The sequence below is a fragment of the Trichoplusia ni genome, chromosome 2 (assembly GCF_003590095.1).
Source record: "Trichoplusia ni isolate ovarian cell line Hi5 chromosome 2, tn1, whole genome shotgun sequence".
Lineage (NCBI taxonomy): Eukaryota > Metazoa > Arthropoda > Insecta > Lepidoptera > Noctuidae > Trichoplusia > Trichoplusia ni.
In genome coordinates this window covers 18,584,765-18,597,829 of record NC_039479.1, presented here as the reverse complement: position 1 = coordinate 18,597,829, position 13,065 = coordinate 18,584,765, and the positions used below count along the sequence as shown (strand labels likewise).

Sequence of the window (13,065 nt, the reverse complement as noted above, 5' to 3'; positions counted from 1 at the left end):
AATTATAATCGTTACTTTAATTACTTTCCTTTGGTTCTAATACCAAATAATTTTGATAACAATTACCCTCAGTACAATCTGAGTCATTGTTATATGACCGATAATACTTGCTTTATCAGTATATAATTATGTTATGACTTGATGTTTACATTACGGATTATTTTCCTTTTAAACACTTGATAACAGATAATTTCAATACGAAATCTTATCCATTCGCAATCTATTCCTATCTTTTTTGTGCAGTTGTAGCAAGAGCCTGCACTATCTTTAGTAATGTTAAAATGTAGCGTCTACGAAACGCTACGTGCTACGAAACTACATGACTAGCAAGACAGACTAATCAGACTATAAAAAATCTTGTGTCCTCTTTCAATCATCTATACTTTTATCATATCAAGGCTTACCTCTTTGACAAAATTTCAAAACGACGACATTAGAACTCTCGTGTTAGCAATTCAATTGTTCCTTCCTTTAGATAAATGCGACTTACTAAATTAAAGGTTGAATTAATTGACTCTAAGTCCAACAATTTTCGTTCCGTATAATCTGAGGTCTTCTTGCGTAAAACACATAAGCAAGCCTCAGGCAACAGAGAGCAAAATATAATACTACGTAAGAAACATTTATACTAGAGGTATCTAATACAATTTTTCAACTGGACAATAATTGTGTTTGGATGTTGCCTTTATAGGAACTTAATACAACGGATCCCATGTTTCTTCTAAAAGTTAGAGCTTTGCTTTAAAAGACGGTGGTACTTGGTAAAACGTCGCGTGTGATTAGGGTTGCCTCCTTATTACTTACGAAGTCTCGAGTCAGGAGGACTTGTGTTTGAGAATGTACTTACTGTAAAGTTTTCGTCTTTGTTTCGTCGACTAGAAAGTACTTAGACGATGTTGTCTCCTGTTTCATATTGTTTTGAATGTAGTCAACAGTTTTGAAGTCACCTTGTAAAGTTGTACTGATGCTTTTACTTAACAGCTAATTTAAATTTATTAATATTCATAACGCTTATTTTACAAATATTTTTTTCCTCAGAACAAGTCGCTTTGACTAATTATTTGTTCCAAACTTATAGCTTTAACAAAACGATTTCAAATTTAAATACTTAAAAAAAATCTAGCTTTTGTTTCTAACTTAAGATCCAGCGCAGACGACAGACTTTTTGTGCGATCGAGTCTGCGGCGCTCAAAAAGTTACTGCATATAATTACATAGGTTCTATTTTCACAGACTAAAAGTGCGTCACGGAGAGTCTGTCGTCTGCGCTGCACCTAAAAGATACAATTTCCTTGTTTACTCTTCAAGATAGTGAGCAACCCTAGCGTGTTTAACGATGGAACATCTGTCGGTAGCAGCGACAGATTGCGCCCCAGTGTCGGGCGCGGCAGACGACTGCACCGTCCTATCTGTATCGAGGATCACGTCTGACTGTCGCAGTTATTGCACACTGCTTTATTATGGACGAAATGTATGTATTGTGAGTTTAAATATTATTATCGGGGAGGCTTGCTATCGGGCCCATATCTACACTTGGAAAAACCACTGGTTTCCGATTGTCACTGGTTAGGCGACAAATTAAGTGTTTTTTTTTCGGCTACGTACCCAAGGAGTAAAAAAGGAAATTACTAATTAATCAAATAAATTATTAGGACTACAGCAGTACGAAGGGTGAAAAATTTGTTTTCTTCAACTTATCACTCAGTACGATTGCCACTTGACCGGTTTTTAATAAAGTTTTTCTACCAACCTGGTCTATCTAAGGACAATATGATAAATAAAACTTAATTAGACAAGACAATGACTGGTCTCACCAGTGTTTTGTGCTCCGAAAATGAGTAGGTACATAAAATACTGTCCTAATAAGGATTTTGAAAAAAATGTAAACCTCATATTTCCCAAACTTATTAGTAAAAATTTATCGATCAATAATTTACGCAGGTACTACAGCAGAGAAATCAAATTTAATTAAACCAGCCCAGAGGCACATAGGTCTCATAACTTTTACCGCAAATTGGCTCCATCAATTTACAATTTCATTTTCATGTTTTAATAACGCGGCTTTAAATTCCCCTAATAGTTTAGTGTTTCATCAGTTTATCGATAACAAATCAATTTTATAGATTATGAACGTAGCTCGATTTTCACCACAAATATGGATGAACAGCATTCTTAAGGTTCCGTACAAACGAAGTCAATTTTATTTAATTTTTCATTAACATTATTGTGTTTAAAATTGAGTTTAAAACTGTCATACAACTCTCTCGATCTAGGAGGCACCCAAGAGAGATGAATATACTAAGTAAATTACACTAATAATTAACAAAAGGTAACAGCTCTATCAGAAATCCGATTTTGATATTATACCAAACTTGAAAGTAACAAATCTTGCAATTCACTCGTAAGCACCTTACTTATACCTAAGTATTCAATTTCCAGTTATAACAATTTAAGTACCCTTAATATTCTTAGCTGTGTTACCAACATAATTTTATCCCAGTTTTTTTTCTACCTAAGCCAGCCATTATAACAGGAAGTATAAATAGATTCGAGTTGGAATTTGGAATGGTTTCCATGAATTTCTGTAGTGAGGATCTAAAATAGCAAGAGCAATAATGATCATTTGATCAAATCTTGGTCTAATCAAGTTAATGCCTAGATTTTGAAGAAAAAAGGCTATATTTTCTATAGTTATATTTTCTGTAGTATTCAACAACGTACAGAAAATATAATTTGTTCGTAAATCTATTCAGCTCTTTGGATATGTAATAAAAAGCATTCCCTATATATTTTCAGGTAAAGATTAAAACGAAAAAAAAAAACATATAAAGTGCAAGTCGCCTAACGCCTGCGTCTTTATAAATTATAGCGTGAAGTGACATCATGCAAATTACACACACTGTGTCCTGATTTTGATAGATTATTTTCCAGAAGGGTAACAATTATTCAGCATACTTGATTCAATTGAAACTTCTATTATAGACGAGTGATTGCACACTGAATCAAAACGTTAGAACGATTTCTATTTCCATCGATTTCAAGTTTTGTTTGTAGAAGCACCATCAACTGCATGAACCACTTTCTATTTGTTTGCTAAACCATTCGAATCGTAATACCTGGATTGAATAAAGCTAGGAAGTGCAGAACGAAATATACTGTGATTGAAGATAGAAATAAAGCCGGTCAAGTGCAAGTTGGGTTTGTGACACTGAAGCGAGGATTCTGTACAAATTTAATAGGCTAAAGAAAAACAGCTATGTTTTGTGGCAAATTCGTGGGTTACCCAGCCCTAAAATTGTTTAAAAAATAAACCGTAAAAACGCGGTAACGTTGCTGAACTTTGCTATTAATTTTAGTAGTCGTTGTTATAGCAGCAATAGAAATACATCATTCGTGAAGATATAAAATATTTTGATATCGAAGTTCATGTGATACAGCCTGCTGACGGTCTGATAGACTGACAGCAGACCCCAAGTTTTTAACCTTTGGAAACTGATCTCCAAAAACAAAATCAATTTAATCTGTTCTTCACTTAGATTTTTCTGCATTGATTTTTTAAGCAGTTATTTATTCCTTGGAAGTCTTTTTATGTTTGCCGTTTGTTTTCTCGAGGGTCTTATTGAATTTAGGAGTATTAAAGACTTTGAATTTAAAGTTATTTCAGGGCTAAGACAGAGACAAAATATTTGCATTCTTTGTAAGAAGCTAAAGTGCTTCAAGCGCAGTAGTCTAGGATTCCGGTAAGTTAGGGCTTACGTGACGTTTTTTCGCTCATAAAAGTATTAATTAAAAGAGTCACGTTCTCGAGAGTTATCCACCTGGCAGGGTTTAAGTAGTTCTAGCTCTGAAAATAGCCACACCTAGGTAAAATTAGGTTTTTCATTAGGATTAAAGATTATTATTAAAACTATAGTTGCATCCGAAACTAGTCGGTCGTCAAGATACGCGTGAGTTGAGAACCGTTATAAAAAAAAGTAATGAATCTGCCTCACGAAAGTTAGAGTAGAATTAAAGAGTTTTATTTGGACATCGCATAAAGCATTGTCAGAACTTTGTTCCAAACAATTTGTGCTTTGAGAGTTGTACTCAAGTTGGGATGGCTCAGCGATCGCTTGTGAGTTGCACTGTGCGGATTCCCGGGTGATTTATACAATTTGGTTAGATCGATAGCGCTGCACGAATAGTAGCGGATAGACGATCCACTATACGTTTTTGTTTGTTTTGCAAATAAGCGACAAAAGCGCTTTGTTGTGCAACTGTCGGTATGTAACGGACACCAAATTTATTTGAACAGTTTTTGTTCTCAATTGTTTGGTCATTTTCAGAATATAAATTTCGTGGTTGCTTAGTTAGTAAAGTCATTTAAGAATTTTAAATCACTTTTAGGTTTTAAAGTGTTTTGATTTTTAAATTTGCAGTGCTTAATGTTCAGGTAATGTAAAAATAAACGTTAGATAACGCCCCAACGCAAACAATGCAGAAAGATCTAGAATAAAATGCGAAGTAGTGAAATTTGCGTTTGATTAGTTACATAACAATGAAATTCTAAGAAATCTTTACTCACTAACATATCGCTCAAAAGCTATTAAGCATCGATTAACACAAACTTGCGATGTCCTTATAATTTGTTCTAGAAGTTGTACGGTTACGTCCGCTGAAAAGTGTATCGGGGACAGTTGGAAGTTTCTCCACGGACGTAACATTTGCCACGAAGAGCACTTTAAACTTGGTTACGAGGAGCAGACGTCTGAGGTCGATTAGAGGGCGATGTATTTGAAAGCCTTAAGGTGGAGAAAGACAGTGTTCTTTAACACACCGAGTATTTTGTCTGTAGGCACAAGACGAATGTTGTGGTTGAGTTACTTTGAACTTGCAATGAATTAAGTAAGTTGCTGTGCAGTTAGATTATATAGAGGAACTGTTACTGGACAACTCTGTCTGTGGAGTACCTACACGAAAAATTCAGGACCAACTATAGGAAAATTAGAAAAGTACTGTTATGGTAGCTACTCCTCAGTACATATTTATGTTTAGCCGTCACTGACCCTCACTTCATTTTTTCACTCCGTCCGGTCTATCGCTCCTTTTTATGGTATGCATCTAGATCATCGCGTCATTTCATTCGGCATTACAACCGTCTTCTTGATAGAAGGTATTGAATAAATCACACACTTATATATGATTAACAAGTAATAAAAATCCTAACAGTTGAACACGACAAAACACATCTTCCTTATTCTTCCATGTTTCATATTCGCATACATTACAATATTACGATAAAAAATACTGTAGGTATCATCTCTTACCCTCTTAAAGCTGTAGGTAAAAAATGTCTGTAGAAGTATTTCACGCCAAGATAATGTAAGCGACATCGAGTTTAACATTCAGCTCTTACAGTAAACGTTAACGGGGCGAGGATGGGGTTACATACGTAATATTCTTTGAAATGGAATTATTTTATGCAAATTACATACAACTTATGGGTGCTATGTGACTCCTATTATGAAAGGTGTTTAAAAAGATCGCAGGTTTTATTGTAGATGTCGTTTCTGAGAGTAGATTGCATAACTAAGAGAGTTATTAACCGACCTTAAATTTCGACCCGTAAATTTCTTTGTTAACGATATGATTTTCTTTAGCCTATTTAAAAGAAACACTCACAGTCGCGAGTCCAACTTGCACTTGATCGATTTACTCTTTTCAGTGCTATTTTTTTGAATAGGTTTTAATTGACGATTGTACATGTGACTTGAGTGTTTGTGAAACCCCCCTCAAAACAAGGACTACATTCTTAAGTGTGGGAATCGCCTTTTAAAAAAGAACAAGAGTTATAGTTTTAAAATACTGTTTAAAACACGTTTAAAAATCTTGTAAACAGATTGTGTATTGACTTGTCTCGTATTACTCATGGACCATGTTTTATTAACGGAATGTAATAATGATCTGTTAATGCATTACACTGCGGAAAGTAAATAATGATGTTCGAAACGAAACAGTCATTTATAATGAGGAACAGCTTTTTGGATATTAATTAACAGATTTACTAATTAAATTTAGTCTGTAACATTGTTGTTTAATCCGTTAAATTAGTATTAACATGGTAGTGTATTCAAAATGGTTTGTGTTAATAATATTAAGTACTGGGTTTGCTTTTGCATTGCTGTGGTTTTGATTGAGTAGATCTGTTAGGTTCAGAAATATGATAGTTTATTTCTCAAGGGTTTTCTAGATGTTTATGAAAAGGAAAAGTTTTTAGTCTTTTTGCCACGTATGAGTAAGAGAAATATAAATATTTTACATACAAATTATTGTGACTTATATTCCTAGTTTGATTGAAGTACAACCTGTTCTGAATGTTTACGTTGCAAATGTATTCATGCTTACCGATGAGCGTATTCATCTAATATTTTCTTGCAGTTTGAATACGGCAAAGTAATTTATTGGTTTTGTGAATGTGCACCGGGAGAAATGAAATGTATAATGCTTAGTACACATGTTTAGGTCAGAAACCGCTTTTGGTTATAGGCAACAAATTATTACTGTAAGAAATATAAAAACTCAATCAAACTTGTAAGTTGTGTAATTGTTGTAGTGGCTAGAAACTACGTGAACAATGAAAATCCTAGCTGTAGTAATTACATCCGTGACTTTGCTACTCATGATTAATGTACTAAGTTCGCGACTAGCTCAAGGGATTAAGTTTCAGTTACACGTATTACTCTAAGTGTGTTGTAAGGAATAATTAATCTTGTTCACGCAAGGTTAAGATCTATTTTCAATTACTTAAAAGAAAATGTTGCTTGCCGTAGAAATTAAAATCGAATGGGTACAAATTTTACGTAAAGTAAACAGTGTTCTTTTTGTATTTCTTTAAAAAGAAAAGTCTATGCTTTAAAATATTAACCTTGAAAGAAAGACAAAGAAGTGTCGATATTTTTTGTCTATGGGTTGTGACAAGCACTCAAAATTGATGAGGGCAGATAATGAAAAAACACGATACAGCCATGCTGGCTGAAAACAAAGCGAGTTCTGTTGGCTCCTAATTGTTTTTTTAATTACCAACGAGCACAAAGCATTAATGTTGTAAATCATCTGAATTACTGCAGTGATATAAGTCATTGTCTATATATTTGAAATGAGGGCATTACATATATTCGAAATAAAAAAAAAACAGTTTTCGTAACTATATAACAATTGAGAAATCGGAATATGTGTGGTAAATCTACCTCACATATTTCACATAACTATTAAATAATGAAACAGCCTTTGCTACCTATGTTTGCAGCCAATCTTTTACTTTACAAACAGTGACAATAGCTTTACCTAAAACGTTACCTTCAGGTCCTAGTTGAAAATATTGTAGAAAGCGCAACAAAGGGTTACTTGACTTGAATAACTGGGAAAACATTTGGCACGGCGCGTCTCAAAAGCTTATCCGGATAAAGCGTATTCATCTCATTAAAAGCACGACCTTTTGAGAGAGTTTCCATGTACCAAAAGCTGTACTAAGGAGCGTTTTAGCTTACATTTTTGAGAAAACCCCTGAATATATCAAAAGGGGTTGTAGGATGTTCAAGGGTTTGGCAAAGCCAGGTCCCTTCCGGGGTTAGATGTCTACTGACCTCTGTCTGGTGCGCTTTCTGTAACAAAATAAGAAAAAAATATTAGACGTAATAAAACAACATAACAAAACAACACACGTTAAAACGAAATAGTCTGCTGAGTAAGGAAATTTTAAGGTGCTGAAAAAGTTGTCAGATTTTGACAATTGCTGGTAGTACATACATTTTAATCATTAGTTAGTAATAGAGAGTATATAATATAGTAGTGAGAGATAAGATGTAGGTATGGTCAATGGTCAAAACAACCAGTATTTAAACCATAACGCTTCTATCCCTGATCCGTCTTAAATAAACTTTCCTATTGCTTAACGATTGTATCTTCTGACAGCGAAATTCATAAGAACCCTTAATCAAAATCCAACTTCGTTCATACTACTTGCCTATGTAAACAAAGCATACTAACTAGTACAGACAATCCTTCTACAGGCAAAAGCATTTATATAAAGACGGCACGAGTTGATCCCTACACTTGCTCACGGCTTGTTCGCTTTTTCGGACCATTAAGTTCAGGTTTAACGACGTTTTCCTTTGCCGTAAGTCAGTGGTGCTCTGGATTAACTAAGAAAATATACGTGACAATTGTACAGATCGATTCGTGGCCCTTCTATATTTGCTCTAAAGGTAACAGGACAGTATTGTAATACGTTAATTAGCCTGCATCTTAATTACGTCAGCTAGTACAAGTTGTACTCTGTCTGTAAGACTTCGTTCTGTATAGAATTGATTCAAGAGCCACGTTAGAGTTTGATATTACTCTTTAAATTAAAAACAGAAGAATATACTATATTTTTGTAGTAACGGTTTACACAACTGTTGTGCAAACGATGATCAATTAATAAGAAGAATACTAACTTAAGTCCTACTAAAACCTTCTTTATTCCTGTCTCTTTAAAATATCTAGAGCAGAAGAGATAAATCAATTGTGATGAATTCTGACAAGCAATTCCTACCGCCAGCTCTTTAAGTAATATGAGACTGTATAAGAGGGATGCCGCTCTACACCGTCTATAGCGTCTGTCTCGCTTCCACAACTATGATACTACTTCAAGACGTTATAGTAGACCCTCAGATCAATCCATATAATCTCATATTATACAGAATTACAGGTAGAATAGTAGATAGTCCAAGTGAATGCAGTTCAGTCATTAGGAACGCAACCTGCTGCAAATTAACTGGCGGTTAGACTTGGTCCCACAAACTTTCGGTTTGCTTTACCGTTGGCTGAGTTAAGTAACGTTAAGTCTCCAAGTTTACTACGTAAACCGATCTCTGGGTTTACGACGATTACCGTAGGCAAAACTTAACTGCTCTTTCAGTGGATAGTTTGTTCTATATGGATGTTGAAGTTGTTGCATTGGACTGGCATTCTGAGGTGAGCTTATTTGGGAATTTTAATTTAATTCAGAAACGTTAGCAGGTCAGAAATCGAATTTCGGTAAGCAGCGGTGCCCTATAACTGAGGCACCGCTGTTTGCCCTTCTCTCCGTCCTTCTGTATTTTAGGTACTGTAATAATACTGTAATAGAGCTTACATTTTCAGAGTTAATATATTTCTGTTGCCGCTAGAACAACAAATACTAAAATAAATATCGAGGTTAAAGTTTCAAATATTTGTTAAATTACAAATAAATTTATGGGACTACTAGTATCTACCCCCTCTATTTATCATCCAACTGATTTATTTTAAGCCTTTTTGAACGGAACATTTAGGGACCAATCCAACTCGCATTTGGCTGGTTTTTAAAAAGGTCTACGATGATGCCTTAATCGTCTTTTGGGAGCAGTGTTTGATTGCTTCAGCAGACCGTAGATTATCCAGAAAATTGTTTTCTTAGTTCAATGTTCTTTGCCCAGAACCCAGACAAACAGATGCTTTATGTTGACTTTATATTATAATGTGATTTACAGCGAATCCGAGTCTAGAATTTTCTAAACCAATGGGCATGTAATATGAAAAATGTGGTTGGAACGAATAAAGTAAAACATATGTGTGGGGGTCATAGCACTCATAGCAATAAGGACTACAGGATTTTGTCTTCTTTCTAAAATAAATAGAATGCGTGATGGGATAACGAACTCTATTTTTAAAGAGCATAGAGTTGTTTTCCCAAAGGTCGTTGTAATTATAGGTAATTAGATTTCGATCATTGTCAAAGCAATCGTGAACTATTTGTGTACGAATTGTTTAGATGGACGTTCGGCGATGGCCGTGCTCTAAATAGTTAGGGTTCCGGACCAATGAATGAGATCTCTGTCGCATTCAGAATCCACGGCTTGCGGTTATTGGATTTCGAACGATGACCCGTTTGTTAGCTGTTTTGTATTTTAGAAGACTGAATTAAGGACCATATTGTGATATAAATGTTTCTAAAACTGCGATACAGTTGTTTTAAAATATTTTTTCTCCTGAGTACAGGTACAGGCCATGCATAAAAAAAAATACTCAAGAAATAGTCTTTTTTCCATTTCCCTTATTTCTAAACCTAAACGAAACACCACGCTCGAACACAGGCCACAATAAAAGTTCCATTGTCATTCGTTCTTTCATCCCATTTGACTTGCGCATCAATAGTACACTGAAAGCGTACACCGGAGCTTCCAAAACCGTTCAGTTTAAAAATTGGGCTACCTACGTACCTAGATGCAGCGAACCGTGCATCAAGATCAAAGGCACCAGAATTTAATCCCCGCCGACCTTTCAATTGGAAATCTGTGTCCCTGTTCAATGGATATTGTCTCGATTTGCTGGACATTGTGACCTCCACTGCTGTTTGATGTTTGGCAATTGTTTTATGCTGGAGACCTAAAATCGTACACCATTTTACCCCAGAAATACACAAAGGAAACAAAAGTCCTGATAAGTGAGCTCGTCAGAATTTACTCATATTTCTTATAAAATATTGTAACGCTTAATAATGTAACCCTGTACGTCTAGTGTATCAACTCTTTAGCGATACTATCCGATGTCTTCATAACATGTGCGATAAGAAAACCTGTTTACATCTTCTCACTGAGTATTACAAAATAAAAGAATATTTTTTTATCTCCTTTGAGAAAATGGCGTTGGAGTGATATTATCATAGCTAAAGGGAACGTGTTTATTTTACTTTGATTGTTTGCCTATATCTCAGCGTACTTTAAAACGATCCGACGATATTTTATCCACCGGTATTTTGATCAAGAACCGATTAATGTTCACTGAGGGTGTTGAATCGATAAATATTTTGGGAGGTGAGCCACGGGTTACATTTAGCATAAAAAGGTAGGAACCTAAAATGTTTTATGCATATATTTCAGGCGAATGCCTGGTTTATACTGACTTTACAAAGGAATAATGGCTTCAACCAAATATGGCGGACATTTGGGCCAGTGAATACCGTGTGGTCGGAAACTCTAAATATTCCAATCATTGTCCTTGGTAAATGTGTTGTCACGAATAGGGCAATCGTGATTTTTTTGCTAGGTGGTCCATTTTGAGTACAGAATAAAAATCACGATATACATATATCGCTTCCGATATAAATTTCAAAGAAGCCTAAGAAGAGTAAGTGGATTTTACCAGGCAAATAAATTAAGTATAAATTAATAAAGTAATTTAAAAATAACAAACCAAACGTTCATATTCCTTAACATTTTTAAGTCTGCAAAATGAATCTTAGCTAGACGAGTGATTCAGTCTCCTGACTCTTGCTGAGATTCATTTAGTAGTGTGTACTGTAGACATAAAGAAGTCTTCCTTTCACCCACAGTGCCACCACAAGCACATGCATGTAACTGCAGGCGAATAAGGACAACATTTTGGATCAACTTAAGCACGCGCGGCCTTCCAAACACTACTTCCTTTGATGTATGTTTATTTTTTTTTCTTGTTAGCTAACACTGAAAGCTAAGACACTCGTAATCCAGTTTGTTAGGATAGTCTGACGCCATGTTTTCGTAGGTAATAGAATTAGTGCGATTTGGGAAAAAACCGGGAGAACTATTTATCTGAACAAAAGTGTAAAATCTACCCTTGAAATAGGTTTCGGCGCGTCTTAAATTAATTGATTTATGTCAATCTTTCAGAAATAGTCAGGAAGCATTTCATTAAAACCTATTTAGTCGTTGTGAGCTTTTTGACTTCGCCTCAAAACTTTTTATTTATTCCGCTTGTAGGTCCAAGTCCGGGTGTACCGATTGCAAATAATCGAGTAACACCTGCTGTTTTTGGAATTTGTTTCGGAATATTACAAGCAGTACTATATGATAATTTATTGAAGCCTGTCCCAACAATACTGTGACAACGATAAGGCGGGAATTCGAGGGATGAAGTTTGACAACACCGGCTTATTTTATCCCGGCCTACTGTTAAATTCTCTTTGGAAAATGTTTATTAAGGCTTGTAAGACGTATTGTTTCAATAATACAAATTCGTTCTTGGTATGTTAGGGGATTACATCGGGGGTTTGTACATCTAATATTCCCCAAAGGCGGCACTAAATATTTAATTGCTGAAGGGCCAGCGAGAGTCAACGTATGTGCATGGGGCACATTACGAACGATATTAATATGTCATTACGCTTTGTATAAGTGTGTGAGTTGCTAATATCAACAGCAAGTATGAGAAACTTACTTGGAACTTTGTTTGTCAGTCAATATGATATGGTTGTTTGTGCTTAAGATGCCTAATTATGTATAATATAGTATATTTCATAACTTTCACTTTTATTGATGTGTACTTGACAATAAAATTGATAACATACGATTCTTACATATTTTTTAATTTATAGATACTAGCTGTACCCGGCATGCGTTGCAATGCAATTCTTTCTTCCTTCTACTTAATTTTTCCTGATTTTTTTTTCTATAAACCTTACGGAGCCCGAGACCTTTCCAACGAATGCAAACTCGTGGAAATTGGTTCGTGCGTTCTGGAGTTATAGCGTCAGGAAGGAAAACCCAACTTATTTTTATATAGTAGAAAAGATGGGAACCAAACCCACGATTTCTGGTTAGGACCGCTAAATAATCACTAGACTAAAATTGATATCGTTGTAACAATATTCTATGCAATGCTACCTTCCATTGCATATTCTTCGATGGATATCCAATATTTCTAGGCTATTAGGTACTAGCTGTTGCCAGTGGCTAAAAATCGAAAGTGATCCCACGGGAACATAAAATCGGGATGAAAATCCTGTGCTGCTGTAGGTAATAAACTATATGCGTAGAAAATTTCATCCAAATCCGTCCAGAGGTTTTGCGTAAAAGAGTAACAAACATACACACGAATTTTCGCGTTTATAATAAAAGTAGAACAAGACAAAATAACGTTTTAAAGTAAAAGAAGAGACGTGTAATTACATAAGCAAATTAAAATATAATTTGCTCTTTTAGAGGAAATTTTAATAATTACTTATATGTATGTAAAATGAAATAATAATTATGGAGGTTTGTTACATCCC

General features: G+C 35.0%; 1 protein-coding gene across 1 annotated transcript in view; it reads right to left on the bottom strand.

The window, feature by feature from the left end:
• The window catches only part of LOC113508529 (CD151 antigen-like), a 145,280-nt gene that overhangs the window by 12,839 nt on the left and 119,376 nt on the right, over positions 1-13,065 (bottom strand). Inside the window, exon 3 of the mRNA XM_026891630.1 lies at positions 7,622-7,639. The gene's annotated coding sequence lies outside the window, so the exon portion shown is untranslated. The remainder of the gene's footprint in view (positions 1-7,621; positions 7,640-13,065) is intronic.